This window comes from Psammomys obesus, unplaced genomic scaffold (genome assembly GCF_907164565.1).
Source record: "Psammomys obesus unplaced genomic scaffold, mPsaObe1.curated_primary_1811, whole genome shotgun sequence".
NCBI classification, from domain to species: domain Eukaryota; kingdom Metazoa; phylum Chordata; class Mammalia; order Rodentia; family Muridae; genus Psammomys; species Psammomys obesus.
The window spans coordinates 2,876,930-2,898,919 of record NW_026589732.1 but is presented as its reverse complement, the minus strand read 5'-3'; the positions used below and the strand labels follow the sequence as shown (position 1 = coordinate 2,898,919).

Below are 21,990 nucleotides of genomic sequence, written 5' to 3'. Positions count from 1 at the left end.
TCAAGCTTATGTCCCAAATAGCCCTGAGGGGGGGAAAGTCTTCTCTCAGCAACCCCACACACACAAGAGACCCTGAGTAGAAATAAATGGAAAGTCAGTCTGCCTTGGCCCCCCAACCCCAACACACCCTATTGGGTCTGGTAGGTTGTGTCCCTCCCTGCTCAGTGTCCCCTTGTGTGTAACTTAGGAGTGGTCAGGGGCAGTCTTCCACACCTGAGGCAGGAATGGGAGAAGGTAAGAGGAAATAAGGCCCCTCTCCAGACACAGAAAGGGAGTGCCAGGTTCCAGGCTTCCCCTCATATGCCCATGGTCCCCAGAGAATCCCTGTCAAACAAGCCTGTCCCAGGACTGTCCCAGCAGACAACTGGCCTGGCATCCAGGAACAAGAGTTTCTTAGAAGATGATTCTGAGAGAGACCCTCAAAAGGAGATGGTACAAGCACAGGCTTGGGGGAATGCTATTGGGAGAGGGGAACCAAAGAGCCTGGCCTCAGCCTTTAGTGAGTGGGCACACTCAGGAGTCAGCCTACTCCCAGAGAAAGTCACGTAAGAAACACCTTAGTGGGCCTAGCAGAGACAGGAGGATGAGTTCAAGGTTTATTCTTAGTTCATAGGCAGTTTAAGACTAACCTGGGCTATGCGGGACCCTCTCTAAAAATAATAACAACAAATGGACCAGCAAAATGGCCAAGTAGGCAAAAGTGCTTGCTGCAAAAGCCAGACAGCCTGACTTCCATCCCTAGGGGCCATGTAAAAAAAGGTGAATGCAGCTCTCCTGCTTGGAGAAGGGAGGCAGGAGAATTGCCTGAAAGTCCGAGGGACATCTAGCCAGGAGCATGGGCAGAAACAAGAGACCTTGTCGTAACAAGATGGAAGGAAAGAATCAGCTCCTGAAAGTTTTCCAATGACCTCTACGCAGAGGCACATGCACACACATAGACACACCTAGAAAAATGATTAAAATGTTTTAGACCACCGTGGACTCATGAGTGCAAAGGTCCAACTGCTGTGTGTCCACATCCTGTGTATGCTGCGTGCCTTCTGCCAGTGCAACTCCAAGAGGCTTGGTTTGGGGCTGCAGAGGAGGCTTTAACGTGGGGAGCCCTCAGCTCCAGGCAGGGGAGTGGCCCAGGACACTGATTCAGGCAGGACCCAGAGATAGGCTCTAAGGTGACCAGGGCCTCACCAGAGATGTGTGGTAGTGAAATCCTATAATCTCAGCTACTTGAGGCTGCGGCAGGAAGACAGATAGTTCAAAGACAACCTGCGCAACTTAGTGAACCCTTGTTTCAGAAAAAAAGGAGGGGTCTCAGTGTAGCTCAATGGTAGACTACTTGCCTGGCATGCACAAGGTCTGCATTCACTCCCACCATCACAAATGCATGCATATATATATACACACACACATTAAATTAGCTAACAATGGCTGCCAAAACTGAAGTCTCAGCCGTGAAATGGGAGTAGTAGTATGACTAGATTGAAGGGGTTGATAATGTAATAATAATTTGTGTACTTACTCAACTACTAGGTGCCAGGTAGTAGCCTAGCCCCACCATCGCAACCAAATACATTACTACAAGACACGAAGAACTCTTTCCAAGACAGGTGGTGTGGCGTGCTTATTATGAAAGACGCGACGTCCCATCTTCCACGTTCAGTGAGCACAGGGCTGAAAGCAGACAAGGCTGGGCGGCAGCGCCCCCTACTGGCGTCGGCAGAAAGGGTCTCCGCCGCCCCCTCCGAGTGCGCAGCCGTCCTCCGCTCTCCGGTTCTCCCGCCGCCTGCGGAACCGCTGTCCCGGCGCTCGCTACGGGATCCAGCCTGGAGCCAGCTGGGAGGCAGGCGCGGTGACTGTCTCCATCTCAACAAGGGAAAACCGAGCATCGGGGTCCGAGTCCCACCCACAGACTGCGGCGAGGGCGTGCAGGAGGCGGCGAGTGTGCGCGGGGGACGATACCCTAGCTGCGGGCGACGGGCGGCGCACAGGCGGGGCCTCCCGGTCCCGCCCCGCCCCGCCCCGGCCCCTCCCGGCCCGGTCCCGCCCGCTGGGCTGCGCGGGGAGGCGGCGGCGCTGGGCGCGGGGACTCGGCGGGCGGCGCGAAGCGCGGAGCGAGAGCCGGAGCCGCCGCCGCCGCCACCTGCGCGGCCGTCAACAAGGTAGGGTGGGACCGGACCGGGCCTGGCGGGACGCGCACTGCGCCCGGGCTGCGGCCCGGCGGCGGGAGGGATGCTGCCCCCGGCGCCGCGGAGACCTAGCCTCCAGACCCCGCACACCTCACACAAAGCCCTGCCCCGCTCCGGTCCTCAGTTTCCCCAGCGGGATAGTGGTGCGGCCGCCCCTTCAGGGGGTGACTAGGAGCAGCGACCCCCAGGTTCGGGCTCCAGAGGCTCGGGGCCAGTCCGCACCGCCCGCGCCTCTTGCCGCGGTGAACGGCCCGCCCTGGGCGCGGCAGCCAGTCTCGACAGGCCACGGTGTGGCCCAGGTGCCCGGGAGACCCAGGTCGTGATTGTTCCGGTCCTTAGCTGCGTTACCCGAGGGGCCTTGGCTTCCAGTCCCGGGAAACCGCGGAGGAGGAAGCATCCCCACGTCCCTGCCGAGGCGACCTGGGCGCGCGGGTGGGGCGAGCAGTCTGCCAACCCAGACCAGCCTCTTCGCCTGGAGCTGGAGGAGGAGCCCCGCGCTGGCGGTGGCCAGATCTCAGCCTCAGACCTGTCTGGACCCGAGCCGAGCAGACACCCACCTGCATACGTGCAACGGCGAAGGGACAGCCTGGTCCGAGCCCTGGCCAGCTGCCCAAGCCCAGTTCTGTGGTCAGGGTTGGTCTGCCACACTCGAACCTCAGAGAGTGCACTTGCCAGCAGGACAGTGTCTCCTGTGGTTGGGGGGCAGAGCACGTGTTTAAGGGTGCAGTGGCCCCAGGGTTTGTGGAGACCTCCGTCGTGCCTCCGGATCTTCATCTTGTGTTGCTTTCTTCTTGCGACGGGGATCTCACTAGCTGAAACTGGAGAATCTTCTCCCACTGCGGCTGTGGTCCTGCTAGTACCCCTTAGGCAGGCTCTGGCCCTTCTGCCCCAGAGCCTGCCCTTGTGCCCATGGTCCAGGTTCATAACCTCCTGTTCCTGTCCTTAGGCTTCCTCACCTCCTGACCTCTCCTGTGCGATGTAGAGGGAGAGGAGAACCTGGCTCATGTCTGGACCCTTCTGCCTCATTTCCTGACATCTGCCCCAATTAAGGGACAGGCTTATTGCCTCCTGGTCTTCTCTCTCCCTCCTCCTCACCCAAGGGCTTTCTTAGGGCTAAAAGAGGAGAGTCCCTCCCTCCCCGGGCCCCAGCTCAGGTGGTACACCCTGTGTCATCCTAAGTAGCAAGTAGCAAGCAGAGGGCTGGGTAGATTGTAGAATGCCATGGGATTCCAGAGCTGAAGCAGAGTGGCAGGGACCTTGCCCCGTGGCCCCCAACCTGGAGCTTCACTGCAAATGAGTGTTATTATCCCCTCATAAAAGGAGACTAAATATAAGCGTGGCTGCCAGAGCCCAGCGCCAGCGCGAAGGTCTAAATACTACCTGAGTTCTCTGTCATTGCGTACGTGTGTGAACTGGGAGGTCACTGTGGCTGGTGCATGAGTGAGGCAGGTTCTGGCTATTACAGGGCCGTCCTGTGCTTTTAAAATGTACTGTGGAGTCGTGCGCTAAACAACCTGGAAAGGGGCTCCAGAAACCATCTCATCTGGGGCAGGAGAGATGGCTCGGCGGTTAAGAGCACTGGCTGCCTTTCCAGAGGAACTGGGTTCAATTCCCAGCAACCACGTGGCAGCTCACCACTGTTTGTAACTCCAGTTCCAAGGGATCCGACACCCTCACACAGATAAATGTACAAGCAAAACACCAATGCATATAAAAAAGTAAATAGAAGTTATTTAAAGAAAAGAAAGAAACCATCTCATCTAATCCCCTTATGTTACGGGTACATATCACTTGTCCCCTTCAGGGACAAGTGTGACTAGTAAAAGGCCACACAACAAACCAGCCAGAAATCCTAATGCCAAGAATGGAGTGTTTTGAAGCTAGGATGGAGCTCAGTTGGGAGAGTGTTTGCCTAGTGTGCATGAAGCCCCCAGTTCCACCCCCAAAACTGAATAATAGACCAAATATGGTAACTTGGAGGTGGAGGAAAAAGGATCAGGAGTTCAAGACCATCCTCTGCTACAGATTGTGGTCAAGAACAGCCTGGGATATATGAGACTGTAGCTCTAATTTTAAAGGGGGCGGGGGGAGTAAAAACATGCCACAAATAAAAGTCTTATTGTTTGTGAAAGCAGCAAGCTATCAGTGTGAAAGATTTGCCCAAGGTGTGTCGTTTTGTAGGGTAATCTGGCAGCCATTGAAACAAACGTCTATGAAATGGGTCTCCCTGCCCCTTGCTCCAAGGCCTCTCCTTGGGGACTTTACCCTAAGGAGGTCACTAGCGAGACATGGATGTATTATGACTCTTATGAAGCTGCCTGACTGAAGAAGCCTGCTGAGGCTTTGGAACATTTTATTTGAAAAGAAAACACAGTGTCAAAAGCAGCAAGGTCTAGGAAGTGGGAACGGCCTTGGTGGCGGCTGAGTCTGCACAGTCCCGCAATAGGGCCTTTTACGGCAGAAGCAGAGCCCTCTGGACATGCAGAGATTGTGCCATCCTCCCTACCCAGAGATAAACGTGCTTCCTCAGGGAGGGATGCCAGGTCTCCACGAGGGTTCTGCTTGAAGCCTTTGCTCTTTTCAAATGCCCTGCTTTAGACCTTGAGGCGCTTTCCCTCTTCCCTGCGAGCCATGGAGGAGCCCAGATGACAGTGCTGTGTTCATTTTGAGGCAGGGGCCTCTTCTTCAGGACAGGGAGGAGACACTTGGCCATCCTTCTCCATCTGACAGGTCAGGAATCCTCACTCTTTCTCTGGATGCCTCCTGGGCATCTACAAAGTGCTTACACATTAGCTTAAACCACTCCAGAAAGGCTTATATCCAACTTAAAGAAAGAAAAAATAACAATTTTGTGTGGTTCAGCCTGAGTAGAAAAGGATATAATTAAAGATCTGATTATGGTTCCTTACTATAAGTGAGCCACAGGGTGTGGTGGGGGACAGGGAAGGTGTGATCAGAGACCACACCTTGAAGTAAGGAGGTCTTGAGACAACAAGAGTAACGGCAACCACAGGGTTGCTGTCTGTGGAACAACACTTGCTACCCCAGGCCTGGTCCCCAGGGCCTCCCCAGTGTTTACCAAACAGCTTCACTGTAAGAAGAAGAAGCCTTGAATACATTTGTAGTCTCTCTGCTAGGGAAGGCAGAGGGTGGCAAAGGAAAGAAAACAGGGCAAACGGGAGAGAATGAAGGAGAATGACCACAGAAAAGGGGAACAGCCGCTTTAGGTGGGTGTCTCAGGGTCTGTGAGAGGGTGACTTGGGCAAGCAGGGTGGAACTGTGGGAAAGAGACAGTGAAAAGCCCTTGAGGTGGGACAGTGCTGAGAGGAGCAGGAAGGCAGGGGAAGAGTGACAAGAGAGGGCCAGAGGCCACGGCCCTGATTAGCTAAACCGCCTCTCCTGTGTGCAGCGTGGACTCCTACAAGTTCATTTGGGAGGTACTATTTTTAAGCTCCTTTTTCATTTTAAAAAAGCAAGAGGTACAGAGAGGTTTCAAAACTTGCAACACTGTCTTGGGAAAGCTAAGGCTTCCTGCCCAAAGCAGTGAGAGCCATTCGAGCTCTTGAGTGGGGCCAGGGCATAGCCCCCTCTGGGCACTAGTGTTCCCCTGAGATTGCTGTGGTCCAAATGTTCCTGTCACTGCCAGGTTCATTTGTTGAAACCACCGCTGCCAAGGGGATGGCACAGAAGGGGTTGATTAGGTCAGAAAAGCAGACCACTTCTGATGAGGGTTCATGTGGAGGTCCCGGGAGACACTCCCCTTCTGCCCTGGGGACACATAGACCAACAGGCACCCTTCCCTGAACCCGGAAGCCCTGCCTCACACTTCTGGTCTGCAGCCTTATCTTGGACTCTAGTTAACAGTGAGGACTGCCTTGTGTGACTCACAGGCCACCAGTTATGGCACTTTGTTACCAGGACTCAGAGGTGGCTCTCACAGGAGTCTGGACCTAGGGAACAAGGGTGGGCCTGTGATCTAGGGGCAGAGAAGCGGTTCAACTCCATGTTTGCAGAACAGTGGAGGGGCCCAACAAGTGAACGGGTGGGAGAGGGGCACAGGCTAGCTCAGCTTCCTGACTCTGCTGTTGGTACTAGCTTCTTCTCTAGGCTGGTGAAGGGTTCACACCCATTAACTCCAGCCTTCTGAAGCAATAGGTGAGGGTTTGAGGATAGAGACCAGTACCTATTTATCTTTCCCTGCGTTTCCTTTGTTTCAGTTTTGATTTTTTTTTTTTTTTTTTGAGACAATGTCTTTCTCTCTACTCCAGCCCAGCCCCAAACCAAGTACTGTGGCCCAGGCTAGACCTGGACTCACAGCAGTCCTCCTGCCTCAGCCTCCTCAGTGCTGGAATTAGAGGTGTGAGCCACCATGCCTGAATTCTCTTTTTAAAATGGATCTGTTATGCTGTAGGAAGATTGTATCTCAATAAAGTTAACTTACAAAGAATATGCGCTTGGCTTTTCTGCTATAAATATTTGATATAAAACATTAGAAAAGGACAAAAAACTAGAAAATTAATGTCCCGTGCCTCCTTGTCCCAGGAAATCAATGTGAACACTCTGGGGGCTTCCTTTCTTTGGGGTACTGCCATCCTCGTTTTGCAGATGAGACACTAAGGCCTTCATGTTGCCCAGGGGCTCACTTTTGTACCGTGCCATCTGCCTGTAGATTCCTGATAAGGCACTGCTCTCCGAGTCTGAAGGCAGACCCCGCCAGAATTGGTGGCTTTCACTGAGACTCCTCTGTGGAGCATGAGGGACCTAGTCCAGGGTTTCTGTAGTGACTGGAGTCTCATTCCAAAGAGAAATCAGGGCTAGGAGAACCTATGTGGGGTTCTCATGACAGCTGCTTCTAGGTTGGCCTTGAGCCCAAAGCTTGTAGAGGGCTGGCAAGTGGCATGACCCCTGGGAGTACTGGGGACTTAAAGGAGGCCTCGGCCACAGTCTCATCCCTCAGCCCTCATTGGGAAGTGTCAGGAGAAGGGAAAAGAGATGGGCTTTGCCAAAGCCACGCTACCCCTCCCTCTGAGAACGTTTCTCCTGCAACCTGACTGCATTTCTCTGCAGCTCTGAGCCAGCACACTCTGACAGACAGCCACTAGGTGGTCTTAGGCCAGGATCTTTCCCGGCCCACCTACAAAGTAATATCGTAATGGCACCCACCGCTGGCTTCGGGGACATGTATGGCAAGTGCTTGATAGGCATGCCCAACAGACGAGAAGTTCCTGTGGGCTGCTCCAGGGTGGTGGCCAAACTGGTGGACTGAGTTCCCTCAGTCTCCTGCTAAGGGCCCCCTGACAGTAAGCTGGACCACGCAGGGCCCAGCCTGTGCAAGAGCAGACAAGTGTGAGCTTCAGATTGAGACCCAGACTCCAAGGCAGTAGACAAAGGGCTCGGTGGAAACACTCTGAGAAAGAAGCCTGTCCCTTCCTTATGCTTCCATGTCCCCGTGCATAGAATAAGAATGCCCCACCCCCATTTTATTGATTGTGGTTACCACCATGCCAACAGCCATCCATTGAGGTGCTTTTGAGTCTGAGGGGGAGAGAGGTAAGTCACAATCAACCCAACCCTCGGTAGCACGTAGCCCCAGGGGGAGACAGCTACAATCCATAGCTGGGAACCAGGGCCCCTCTGGCTAGGACCACTAATCCATCCTGGGTGGGCTGGAAGCCCAGGAAGACACCTTGGAGGAGGCAGAGCCTTCTGAGCTGCTTGAAGGGCGTGGGGTTAGCCATCTACGAAGGTCAGACATTGGGCACCTCACCCACCTTTCCAGACTTATAAAATGGGGGTAATTGAGCCAGAATGTAGCTAATTGGCTGAGTGCTTATCTAGCTTGCCGAAACTCTGAGTGCAATCACTCCAGCATCCCATAAACTGGGTGTGATAACTGCGAAACCAATCCCAGCACTTGAGAGATAGAGGCAGGAGGATCTTAAGGTTCAAGCCTGTATAGCAAGTGTGTGACCGGCGTGGGGTGCACAAGACGATCTCAGAAAATGGGGTTGCTGGTGAGTGCCTGCTCTGCCCAGTGTGCTCGTTCAGATCTCTCTCCAGAGCCTGAAGGGGATGGAAGTGCTTTGTGAAGTTCACAGCACCAGGCGCCTCCATCATGCTTGATTCTGAGCCCTGGAGCATCTGGGCAGGAGGTGCTTCCAGTCTGTTGTGAAAACTCTGTGATCAAACCAGCCACCACTGCCCTCACACCACTTGTGTTCTGGAGACTGTCTGCTACACTTCGCTCGGAGGGGCTGCTGATGGCAGCCACCACCCAATCACAGATCACAGCCCGTGTGGGGAAGAGAACCATCTGTGCCAAGGAGACCCATTAGCCCCAAAGTGCTGCTACACACACACACACACACACACACACACACACACACACACTGTGAAAGCCCTCGGAACCCGCCTGAGGAGCTGTGGGAGCTGCCAGGCGCAGGGGTGGGCTGTCGTGACATCACAGTGAGGACTGGTGCTCCGAGGTGGCATGCCATTGGGAAAAGAATAGTCTGGGGGCCAGAGGGATCATGTTTGAGTTCAGATAGGAAAAGAGAATGTGCACACATAAATATAGGAAAATATTCAAGCCAGGTTTGGTGGTGCAGACCATAATCTTGGGCATCTAGGAGGCTGAGACAGGGGGATTGCAAGTTCAGGGTCTGCCTAGACATTTAGATCCCATCTCCTAAAGTGAAAAAGAGGCCTGTATCAGCAGTAGAGCACTTACCTGGCACGTAGACTCTAGCACCCTAGATTCCATCATCAGTACCGTGGGTAGAAGGGATGGAGGGTGGGAGTAGGGAAGACGATTCAGACATGGCTGGGAGTCTTTGGTGATCAGGTTGTGTTTTCTAGACGTGTATACATTTACCTGGCACAATTGTGGTGCTGATTGTATCTGCGCCATGGTTACAGTGAGCAGTAAGACCCAGTTGGCATCGGCAGGCCAGAAGGTGATGTTCCCTTCAGGTCACGAGGGGCTGGGGCACGTGTTGAGGCCTGGGTGCTGTTCCCAGGGACAGCTTCATGAAGCTACGCAGAGGGAAGATCTCACAGCTCTGATACAGTTGGCATTGAAATTAGACTGACCAGAGCAGGCAAGGGCCCTGCCACAGTGGGCTGTGAGGGGCTGACACAGCTGGTACAGATCTAGGGACACCGGGCTGGGCAGGAGCCTGAGCCTCAGTGCAGGGTGGGGGTGGGGGCTTGTCTTTGATGCATTAAGAACCCAGAATGGTGTCAGGCCCCAGGATGACATCATCCCCAGGAGGTCCAATTCCCTGAGCATCATGGTCTCGGTCTTTGCTCCCTAGGACACACAGGCCTTCAGCCACTTTGCACAGTAAATAAGGATGCTAAGCTACTATAGTGATTAGCTTTGGCTTTGGTTGACAGGGTTTTGTTATATAGCCCTGGCAAATATGATACTCATTATATAGCCCGTGCTAGCCTAGAACTCCTGGCAATCCTTTAGCCAACTTCTGGACTACTGGTGTGTGCCACCATGTCTGGCTCCAGTCTAGGTGTGTGTGTGTGTGTGTGTGTGTGTGTGTGTGTGTGTGTGTATGTGTGTGTGATGGGTGTTTTGCCTATATGGATGTCTAGGTATGACTTGCATACCTGGTGTCCACAGAAGCCAGAAGAAGGTGTTGAAGCTACAGACAGTTGTGAGCCACAGTGTGGTTGCTGGGAACTGAACGTGGGTCCTCTGATAAAAGCAATCAGTGCTCTTAACCACTGAACTGTCTCTTCAGTGAATTCTCGAATCCCTAATCCTCATTGCAGCCTCATGGTAGTTAGAGGCACAGCTGCTCACACTAGATCCTTCCTCTTCTTCCTCATCCAAAGAAGGCTTCCAAGCTTGGCAAAGGGGAACATGCCCACACCGTGGAACAGCTCAGACTGCCCAGTGGCCGTGGAGAGTGGCCACAGGAGTTTGGAGATCTTGAAGACCTTCCTGGCCACCCATTAGCTTCAGCCCCGCTGTAGCCATTACCCATAGTGGCTTGGCCAGTGGCCCATCTGGAGAAAGGCACAGAGCTTTACTCTCTACACACAGTGCTGGAGTCTTGCCCAGACCCTGTCAGTTGTTTACTTCCTAAATTGTTACCGTTTTTCTTTTCTGTTTTTGAGACAAAGTCTCACTTTGTAGTCCCAGCTAATATGGAACTTGCTACCTGGACCAGGCTGGCCTGGAACTCAGTAATCTGTTTGCCTCTGCCTCCTAAATGCTGGGATTAAAAAGCATGTGTCATGCTTAGCTATTTTTTTTTCTTTGTCTTCATTTGTTTGTTTGTTTATTGGTTTTGAAGACAGGGTTTCTCTGTGTAGCCCAGGCTGTCCTGGGCTCTGCAGAGGCAGAGATCCACCTGCCTCTGCCTCCCAGGTGCTGGGATTAAAGGCATGTACCACCACCTCTAAGGAGTTGTTAAAAGAAACCTGATGTCCCAGAAGTGAGCATCCAAAGAATGTCGGTCTCATTGCCCAGAAGCTGTCCCTGGGACTGGCCTCCACACAGTGTAAGCCAAACAAGTGTAGGTTTGGCTACCACTGAGTTGTGCTGTCCTAGAGGCTCTCAAAGTATGTCAGAGATGCTGGCGAGAGCTTCTCTAGTAGGGGAGACATGGTCGGGCCGCAAGGGACGTCTGTGATTGGGTTAGAAGCAGGTGGAGTGTTGCAGTCATCCAGAGCAGTGGTCCTTAACCTTTCTGCGCCTGCCACCCTTTAACAGAGTTCCTCATGCTGCAATAACCCCCAGCCATACAATTATTTCATTGCTACTTTATAACTGTAATTTTGTTGCTGTTATGAATCTTAATGTAAATATTTTTGGAAGTGGAGGGTTGTTGAAGGGGTCACGACCTACAGGTTGAGGACCTCTATTCTAGACCAAGCTTAGCAAGAGACCAAGAGACTGGAGGTCAAGGCCAGGAGAGTCTTTGAGGGTGAAACACACTTTGCAGAGGTAAAAGAGGCTCAGGGAGGCCTCTTCGGGGCTTGTTGAGGTCAAAGGGCTAGGAAGTGGCAGCCTGCCTGATCAGAGTACTGGGAAGGCAGAATGTGGAAGGGAATGCCCTGTGCCATGCCAGGCTTGGCAAGGGAGAGACTTGGGCAGCTTGGAATGGGGGACTGTGGCTTTATACTCTGGTTTGGTCACTACAGGTTCAGGGAGGAGGGTTGGGCTATCCTGGCAGGGAGAGGTTTGTCTTGTTGCTACTATTTACTTTTGGTGTTGAGAATGAACTCAGGGCCTCCCACATGCTAAGTTCATGCTCTGATGTGAGCTGCATCCTAGCCGCCGAGCAGAGCCTGCTCGCTCATTGACGCAGACCCGAAGTGCACAACCACAAGAAGGCATGCTCAGGTCAGTGCTACCAGAAATTTGAAATTCTTCGTAGAAGATGTCCCGCTGTGGCTCTCTTTCCGGCTGCAGTCTCATCTCCCAGATGCCCTTCCTCTCTCTCCTAACCCCTCCAGGTAGCCTCCTAAGCCACAACTTGGCTTTCAGTGCTTTGCAGAGAGACTGTGGGGAGGGTTGGAGCAGCATCCTGCCCCCTGACAACAGCCCACAGGAAGGTTCAGCTGAGAGAGGCAGTCACCGGGGAGTAGGACAGCCGGGAGGGTGCAGGGAGGAGCTTTGCAGAGAGTGCCATGGAAACAGGGGCAGGTCTCAGGCCGTTGCCTCACCAGGCCCAAGACCACAGCTGCCCAGCCGGGGCTCCGTGAAGATTCTGACAGGGTCTACTGATGCAGTTTTCAGGCAGAAGCTGAGGGTCTGGGTTCTGAGGCACCCTAACTCTCAGCCCACAGATGTCACCAAAGCCCTCCGACAGCAGTCCAAGCTACCTCTGGTGGGTTGCGTTTCACAGGTGAGGAATCACGGACTTCATAGTGACACAGAGGTGCAGGGACCCACCTGCAGTGCAGGAAGAAAACTGACAAGGGGTCATTTCACGGCCTGAGCCCCCAAGCAGGGCAGGGGCTGCCATTTGGGGTCTCTAGAACTGGAGAGGAGTGTTCCTCTCACACACCCTGGCACCTGGCTCTGACATTCACATGTGACGTATGAGAAGTAGCCTGGACCATGTGTCCTGACCCTGTGGTGTGAACACCCTCCCTGACACTGTGTCATCTACTACAGGGCCTCCCAGAGTGAGGTGTGCAGGCTGAGATGCCTGTGAGCCAGCAAGGTTTAACCTGTACCGACAAGAACAGAACTCAGGGTCAGTGGAAGAGCCTTGTGGCACACACGAGGGCCTGGGTCCCACTCCCAGCACCAAAAAGGAAAGGTCAAGGGTCACTTGTGATGGTGAGCTGATCCCCAGTGAGTATGTAGTAGATAATGTCTTGTATGATCCAGGAATCTCTGGGGAGAAGGCAAGACACAGAAAGGGGGTGACTGGAACCCTCCTCTTTGGTCTGTTTAGCAGGATATCTCAATCGGTTAACCTGGTTGATTAATCCAGACAAATGCATCAGATTAACTTAGTATACTAATTAGCCGTTATATAGCTTAACCAACTATTCCCTGAGGGACAAGTTTTTCACTAGTTTAATTATATTTTATTTATGTGTTAGGTATGTGTGAGTGTGCGTGTGCCACAGCACCCATGTGGAGGTCAGAGGACAACTTGAGGGAGTCAGTTCTCTCCTGCTGCCACGTGGGGCCCAGGGATTGAACTCAGGAACTCTGGTTATCAAGCTTGGTGGCAATCACCTTTACACACGGAAATCATCTTGGCAGTCCCCTAAAGAAGAGTAGTTTTAAGATAGCTGGGCATGATGACACATCCCTATAAGGACAACAGTCAGGAGCCTGAGGCAGGAGGAGCACCACAAGTTTGAGGCTCCTCTGAGTGAATCTCTCTCTCTCTCTTCCCCTTTCCTTCTCCCTCTCCCCTCCTGCTCCCCCTCCCTCTCTTTTTCCTCTCTCTCCCTCCCTCAGTCCCACACAAATGAAACTAAAAACAGGTTAATTTTTCATGTGGGTTTTAAACTTGAGGACAGTATTTTAAGGGCAACTTGACAGCCATTTTGAATAGCGGTAATTCACTCACATATGTGTCACATCTTTGTCATATTCTGTACTGGCAAGTGATGGGTTCTGGTATGTAATATAAAATATTGGTTTCCACAGTGGTGTCATATGCCTTTAGTCAGAGCTCTTGGAGGCAGATCTCTGGATTCAAGGCCAGCCTGGTCTACACAGAGAGATCCTGTCTCGAAAACCCCAGATAATAAATAAAATAACACTGGAGTGCAATCTCAGGGTTTCCACTCTTTGGAAGAAGGAATGATGAAAAAATTGGGGACTGGAGAGATGGCTCAGCAGTTAAGAAAGAGCACTGGCTGCTGCTACAGAGGACCAGGTTTATTCCCAGCACTCACATGGTGGCTCACAACCATCCGTAACTCCAGGTCCAGAGGATGTGACTCCTCTTCTGACCTCCAAGAGCACCAGGCACATGGCGCACAGGTATACACACAATGAAAACACCTAGATACATGAAAGTAAATAGTTGGAACTATAATGGCATCAAGTATAATACCAACACATGTGAGGAACAGAGTTTCAAAGTCACCCTTTTCTACATAGTGAGTTTGAGGCCAGCCTGGGATATATGAGAACCCATTTCAAACAAACAGAAAGACATTTTTAGCCTGTCTAAACTTGTGGCCTCCTCTTGACTTCACCCCCATAATTGAGATGGATCTCTGTTACATGCTTGCACAGATGTGTATACATGCATTGGCTACTCTGGGTGTACAGAGCCCTACCCAACATTGCCAGCCTTGGGAAGATGCTGGTTAAAGCAATATGTTCAAGTTTACCCGACGGTACTTGGAGCTGCTGGCTTGGCCAACAGGAACAATCCTTGGATTTGTCTTCTCTCCCGGGCCCCAGAATCCCCACGTTTCCAAGCCAAGCCACTCTCAGATGAGGTGCCTCACCTCTCAGAGGCCTTAGGGCAAAGCTGGGGGATATGGCACACACCAGTTAACCCCAACATGTGGAAGGCTTCAGCAGGAGGAGTGCATGTTCAAGACCAGCCTGGGCCACATAATGAGGCCATTCCTTTAAAGGGAAAAGAAGATCAGACACCCTCCCCCGAGGATTTTGATAATGTGAATGACCCCTGACCTCTCCACATAAGGCCTTTTCTCCTTTGCCAGCCATCCTTGGAATTTGTCCCTCCACGAACAAGTCCCCACTATTACTTAGAGTGGTGGAGATAAGAGGGAAATATTTGGTGCTGTAACCAGGCACAGGATGAAAGGGAACTTTGTTCGCTGTCCTAGAAGACTCCCAGGCCTGCAGCCTGTTCCCAGTCCTGCCCCGGGTGACTACTAGCATGCAAACTCAGTTTCCCCTCCTGGGTCTTGCCAATGTGACTGTTCTAAGTTGTGGAGAACCCATTGTACTAAGGGTCCTCAGCCCCTACCTAGGATGTGTGTGTCACCCAGGACCCGGACTGGGTGAGGTGACAGCCTGACACACCAGGGGAAGGCAAGCCGAAGCAGGAGGGGAAATAAGAAACAGTCCCACAAGGAAATTTCCAGCCTGGATCCGAGCCATCCCAGTAGTCTGTAGTCTGATGTCTGCAACACCGTTGCTGTGGGAGCTACAGATGGCTGGTGAGCTCCAGGGGCTGATGGCAGCAGCAGAAGCCAGAAAACTGCATTCCCAACGGAGTGAGTTCCCCATCACTGGTAGGACGTAAGCTGGGACCCTCAGAGTTGATCAGGAAAGGTGTGGAAAGGGAGACAGGGAGCCGGGCTGGTCCTGGCTAAGCCTGGTCAGCCCCTGGACTCTGTGTGCCTCAACCTTGCTCCCTTCTGCAGTCCCAGGCCCATCTGAGACGAAGAGCTATGGGGTCTGGCTGAGAATTAGATTGAGTAAGAGTCAGAGATTCTGTGCCCGCATGGTGAGGTGCCGGAGTACAGCAGGCTTTCTCTGATTGTATCTAGTTGTAGGGATATATGACTGCGCGCGCGCGCGCGCACACACACACACACACACACACACACACAATTTATAAATGCCATGTCGAGAACTAAAGCAATGTGAACGCTTTTGCTCTACCCGTTTTCAGAGCCCAGGACACTTTTCCTGCAGAGCACCTAGATTGGAGCCTGACTCAGTAAAAGTCACCGTTCTGTACATTTCTAATTTCTGGCCTTGAATTCACTATATAGTTGAGGAGGACTTGGAACTTGTGATCTTCCTGTCCTACTTCTCAAGTGGCTGACCACCACACTTGCATTTCTGCAGTGCTGGTGAGCAATCCCAGGGCTTCGTGAATTCTAAGCAAGCACTCTACCAAACTATGTCTCTTGCCCACATTTCCTTATTTAAAACAGGTCTTCAGAGTCATTCTGGAACAGTCAGGATGCAAAGGGCTTGATCGATGTTAAAGCATCTTCCAAGGGAAATGAAGAAACCAAGGGAGACCTCCAGGCCTGTGGGTGGTGAGATGAGGTTTGAGACTGGCAGGTGGACTCCCAACCATTTCTCTCCTGGTGACATACTGAGTCCTGGAAGGACCACTATGTTTCCTAAGTAAATCAAGCCCCTTTCCACTCATTCTGTGTTCAAGGCTGTTTGCAGCCTCAGGAGGACAAGCCACCCGGTGCTGTTTATTCCTTTTTATTAGGAGTACAGGAGCCAGGATCTTCCCTTCTCCAAAAGGGACAGTGAGGAAGAGCCATCAGTGCCTGGACCTTTTGGGGGAGGTCCCTCAGGCATGTCCTACAGCAGAGGAGACATCTCAGCACCCAGGCTCCCTGTGCAAGGGTCTCCGGCTAAGAAAGCCCTGAGTAGCCAGGAAGACAAAGATAAGAACAGGCCTCACGGGAGAGCCGCCTGTCCCAGCCCCCACCTCTAAGGGCACATCAGGAACTGGCTCTGAGGCCCAGGAAAAACTGGAGGTTGGGAGCTTCCCAGGGAAGTGGATAGAAAAACAGACGTTGTCCAGTCTGCCAGGGGAAGCTGGGTGTTGCCCACCTCCGCCCCCCGTAGGGTGATGGGGAAGAGGAAGATGGATGGCTACCTGGAGGCGCCTCTCAGGCCCTAAGCAGGACTCAGAGCAGTCACCCTTCACCTACAGTCCCCAGACCAGCCACTTCACAGATTGGAACTTAAAAATGTGGGTTCCCCGACCCAGAGTCAGAAACTGTAAGGTGGGGGGCATGATGCCCAGATGACTAGAGTCAGCTCTCTGTGGGTTTCAAATTTCAGGCTCCAGCAAACACATGTAAACCAGGCGCTGTCACCCCCCTTAAGAGTTCGTCCTGAGGCAGAAGCACCTCCTTCAGGGACCCTGGTATCTGTTTCCTGAACTCTTCACCCCCAGCTCCTGGCTGATCTGGCAGGAGATGCTGTTTGGCCTCTGCCCTCCAAGCTTGCAGGCCCAGCCTGTGCCGAGGACATGGGAGGGGCTCTGCAGGCTGGCAACAGGAGGTGCTGCCAGCTGTTGCAGGCCTGCCTGGAAAATTAAGGCTGACCAGCAGCATTTATCTCCATGGTGACAAGCAGGTAGGAGAGAAGCAGGGAAGAACTTCCCATCACCCTCCTTGTGAGGGCTGAATATTTCAATGTCCGTAATTGGGGAAATCTCTAGACAGTCACAAGGTCATCCGGAGCCCAGCCAAGAATCTCTTCAGACGTCTGCACTCTGCGGCAGCTGCAGCAAGCAGCCCAAATGGAACAAAACCTGCTGATTTCTTCTTAGACCGGCCTGGCTTGAGGAACAAAAATCCCCTCTCAGGCCCCCAAGGGCTGACCTGAGCGCTGCAGCTCTGACCACGTGACAGCTCTGCTTATAAACGCTGATGACCCCTTTTCTCTACAGGCCAAGCCCCAGGCTGGCCTTCAGCACCCTGAGTGCTGGCCAGCTGCAGCACTCTACCCCACCCTCCCTCTTGCTTCACTCACCTATACATCATGAACCCTACAGGCACCTCACGAGCCATTCCAGCCAGGAGGTGCAAAGCCCCTACCTCTCACATGGACTCTTCCCCTTTCTTCAGGACTTGCTTCTGCCTTGAAGAATCCTCCCAGTGCTCCTCAGTTCAGCATCTCTTCCTTCAGGTTGCAGCTCAGGGACTGGGGCTGTAACTCAGTGCTAAGGCATTTGACTAGGGTGCTTAAAAGCCTAGGTTCAGCCCCAAGAGAAAATAAACAGCCCTCAGCTCAAGCCATTCTGCCTTGTTCACCAAGAGTGAGCTTTGATGGTTTCTGATGTCTCCCACACCCCAGTCAACGTTTTCATTTTGTCCTTACTTTTGGCCTTTCGCAGGATATTTGATCCCATTGTGAACCACAAAACTGTGAACTGTAGAACCCCATTTCTTGTTTGGTGTGGTTGAACCCTATCACACACCTTTAATCCAAGAATTTTTTATAGTAAACAGGTGATTTTGGTGTGGTTCACCCAGCCCTAGCACACACATTTAATCCAAGAGCTTTCTGTGCACAGGATTTAATAAAGTTAACCCTAGTTCAAGAGGTAGAGCAAGAAACCAACTGACAGGGATTAAAGAGTAGGAGGGACTTTGAGTTGAGGGTATTTAAGACAGTGTGGAGAAGAAAGAGCTTTTAGCTCAAGCTCTGGCTCTAGCTTAGGCTTCAGCTCCTCAGCTCCCTGGTTTTTTGGGCTTTGAGCTAGCAAGCCTTTGGCCTTGGGGGTTTTTTGGCCTTTTCTTCCTGGGCTGTCAGTTGAACTAGTGAGCCTTTTGGTTTTTTCTCCATCCAGGCCTGAGCTGAGAAGGAAGGTCAGCTGGGTGCTTTCTCTGCCTCTCTGAGCTAGCAGGTTTTTACCCCAGCATCTGGCTCCTGAGTCTTCATTGGTAAAATAGAATGGTTGGGATTTTCATTGTTGCTTGTAACAACACTGGTCCATGGCTCTCAGTGTGGTGACCAGGTTCAGAGGACTGACTGTGGACCACGGATCCTTGCACAGACAGTGATGGCTGACTTGGGGGCTCATGGTGGGCTGTGACTCATTCCCCATCCTAGGACTGAAGCTACAGGACCTCAGTGCTTATTTGTTCCCTGCAGGACACTGAGCAAACATTTCCCGTGTGTAGACCTGTGGCCTTCTTGGCCCAGAGGTAGCTCTGGAGGACATGTGAACTGCTAGACAGGATGCAGAGGGTGGGGCCTGCAGGTTTGAGCCTCCAGGAGACATCAAGGTGGCCTTGTGGCTGGAAAATCCCAGATAAAGAACTCAAAGCCCAATACCCTGCATGGAGTTTGTCTTGGAGCCTCATTTGGAGTAATAAACAGGAAATTTTTCTGTCCTGGCTTTCTAGAAGGTTGAGGCGGCAAGAAACCAGCTCTCGGTGGACTCGACGGCTGCTGGACAGTACACTGTTCTCATGGGCTTTGGGCATGTCTGGCTGTGTCACATGCAGGCTCCAGACTCTGTGCATTATCCTCATTGGTGGGCAAGTCAGGGGTGTGACCATCGATTGAACGGGTGGGAAAACGGAGGAACTGGATCCGTCCAGAGTCATAGCACATCAGTGACAGAATTAAGACTCTCCAGCCTGCCTGGCACACGTGCCATAAGAGAGATAATGCCAGCCTCTCTGCTCAGAGGCCCCGGAAGAATGACCTTTCCAGCCACAGGCCCCTGCCAGTGGGCCCGTGGTTCTGTGTGTGAGTAAAGCAGGGAAGAGAACCATTTGAGCTTGATGATCCTGTAGGTGGGAGGAGACAGGAGAAAGCCTGACAAGCACAAGACGATTTGCATATGTCCCCCTAGTCCTCCAGAGCGTAAGATTGGTGTGTCACTGGAGATGCTTGGGATGGAACCCAGCTTCACACGCACTGAGCGAGCACTCCACCATCAAGCTATAGCCCCTGCCCTCTTTTCACTTTTTGTTTTGATTTCACTAAGTTGCCCAAGCTAGCCTTGAACCCACTCACTCTGTTAAATTCATGGCCTTGTTTTTCGTTAGTTATTTCATGCATGTCTATATATACATACATATTTCTAAATATAACCTGATGACTCCATATGGTGTTACTTGTATGTTTTCTGACCATTTGGCACTGGACAGCCAATTGATGTGATCCTCCTAGGGAAGACACATCTTCACTCCCAGCTTTCCTCGGTCGCCACAGTTCTTTGTGTAGGTTTGAGGCCTCATGAGCTTCTCCCATGCAGCGTGCAATGCTCATTGGCACCATTCTTGCTCAGCTCAGGTTTGGGTAGTCATGTTGTTGAGAGTTTGTGGGTTTAGCTGCTGGTGTGATTAGGAGACACAATCTCAGAGCAAAAGCCAGATCCTCTGGCTTTTAAAATCTTCCTGCTCCTGCTTCCACAATGTTCCCTGAGCCTTAGGTGCAGGAGTGTTTTTTTGTAGATGTGTGCACTGAGACAGGGCTCCACAACTCTGCATTCTGGTTGGTTGTGATTTTCTGTAGTGGTCTCAGTCTGTTACAAAGAGAAGATTTCTTGATAAGGGGTGAAGAGTCCTGTTATCTGTGGTTATAAAGACAAATGTTTAAAAACTGTAGTTAGATATTATGCTGGTTCAGTAAATTAGTGGTTGTAGATTGTCCTCTAATAACTGGTTTCATTAGAACTGAGTATTTGGCTAGGTCTCCAGTATCAGGCATGGTCTCTCTTTTGTTAAGCGCGTCTTAAGTCCAGTTAGAGAGCTGATGGTTACCACAAAGGTATGTGTGCCACAGGGTTATTGTGCCACGGTGGTCATTGAAGTGGTTCATAGTTTGGTTCATAGTTGGTTGCCTTAAGCTGTGTGTGTGTGTGTGTGTGTGTGTGTGTGTGTGTGTGTGTGTTATGTATGCAGCTTTCCACAGAGGCCTGATTTCTTAGAGCTAGAGTTATAGGCTGTTGTGAGCCACCAAAGTGGGGATCAAACTCAGATCCGCTGGAAGACAGCACACTGTCTCTCAGTCCTAAGATGTAGGAACTTTTGATCCCTCTGGCTAGTAGCTGAGATTACAGGACTATAGTACCAGGGATGGTTTAGAACAGCCTGTTAAGCGGCACATGCTAAACTGGACATCATGGCACTTCCCGCTGGGAAGGCAGAGGCAGGAAGATCTGTATGAGTTCAAGGCCAGCCTCTCTATATAGCGAGCTTCAGACCAACCAGGGCTATATATTGAAACCCTGTCTCAAAAAACAGCAACAACAACAACAAAAAGAGTGTGTGGTTGGGCTGGAGAGATGGCTCAGAGGTTAAGAGCACTGACTGCTCTTCCAGAGGTCCTGAGTTCAATTCCCAGCAACCACGCAACCACATGGTGGCTCACAACCATCTGCAATGGAATCTGATTTCCTCTTCTGGTGTGCATGAAAACAGTGTGTTCATATACACAAAATATGTAAATAAATCCTAAAAGAGTGTGTGGTTGTGGGGGGTGGATATGCTAAGTGCAGACCAATCAACAGGATACAAGTCTTAAACCCAGCACCTCTCTCCTGGCCTTGGCTACCCTACCCCCAGTATGAAGATGAGTACTTCATACAGTAAGGTGATCTGTAAATGGGGGTGTTAGAACCTGGAGCAAGATGAGGGCAAGAGGCAGGACATCCTCAGAGCCCATAAAGTGGCAGCCAAGTATTTGTCCCTTATGGCTTCATTCCAGACCCTACAGGGAGAAGCAGTATGTGTCAAGATGGGGTATCCAAAAGGCATAGTGCTCTGGGGGACAGGGCAGACAGCACAGAAAATGAGGGAGCATGGCACCCACCTCCCAAATCTAGCAGAAGTGTTTGAGGAATAAATGGTGAGAGAAACAGACCCTTCCCTAAGAGCGTAGCAACTAGGCGTGACTAGGCTTGTAGAGAAGCCCTTGGTCATCTCTGGAGGTACCATGCCAGCTAACCCCAGCTCTGGGCAGTTGGGTAGGGGAGGAGAAGACTCTCTCTTGAGCCTAATCTCATCAGGAAGAAAGGCCTTCTCTCGGCTGCCGCCAGCCTCAATCTGTGTTTCCTGTGAGCCTGTGGGAGAAATGTGGGCCAGTCCAGAAGGATGGAGGGGGGAGGGAGGGAGCAGTTGGACTTGAGAAACAGGGCTATGTTCTGTGTGCATTTGTGCAGGGTGCCTGTGTCTGCACTAGGGTGTTTGATGCCATGGAGGGATCCCAGATTCTACCCTGGGCTGTGCTGACAGACAAATCAGAGGGCTTCTCCAGCCTTCTACCTTCCCAAAGCCTTCCTAAAGATGGAAGCCAAGAAAGCCTCCATCTTTGAGTTCTTCTTGACCAATGGGGTTGCTCTTTAGCTTTGAACTTGTGTGTCTGTGTGTCCATCCTCTTGGAGCATGCCAAAGGTTAGACCCTCAAACTGCTCTTGTATAGAGACCACTTTCCAGCCTGGAATATTCTACCCAGATGACCCAAATGCTGGGCCTGGACACACGCCTTTTCTGTACTAGGTCAAATCTGACTGGCCTGTCGCATGAATGCTGCAGTCTCACTAGCTAAGGTTTGTTAGCTGAACACTGTGTGTGCGTCAGTCACCCCCGTGCTGTGTGAGCTGTCTGTGTGATCCTCAGGCCAGCCCTGTGGAAGTGTTAGTCTGTTTCTGAGCAGCTGAGCTTCTCAGCCACTAACTGGCTGAGTGATGCCCAGTGATTTCCAATCTCTCCTCCTGTAAAGTGAAGAACTTTCCCAGCACAAGGGACATACACAGGTGGGTGATAGCTAGCCACTGAGGGTGCTGTCATGTCTGATGGGGATATAGGCATGTCTGCTAGGAGGCAGCAGAACAGTGCCGTTCGACAACATGGTGATGACCAACCTATGACCACTCTATCCTGA

General features: G+C 51.8%; 1 protein-coding gene across 1 annotated transcript in view; it reads left to right on the top strand.

Annotated features, from left to right (window-relative positions):
* The first annotated feature begins 2,086 nt into the window (after positions 1 to 2,086).
* Coro2a (coronin 2A) overlaps positions 2,087 to 21,990 on the top strand; it is a 50,413-nt gene continuing 30,509 nt past the window's right edge. Inside the window, exon 1 of the mRNA XM_055605325.1 lies at positions 2,087 to 2,156. The gene's annotated coding sequence lies outside the window, so the exon portion shown is untranslated. The remainder of the gene's footprint in view (positions 2,157 to 21,990) is intronic.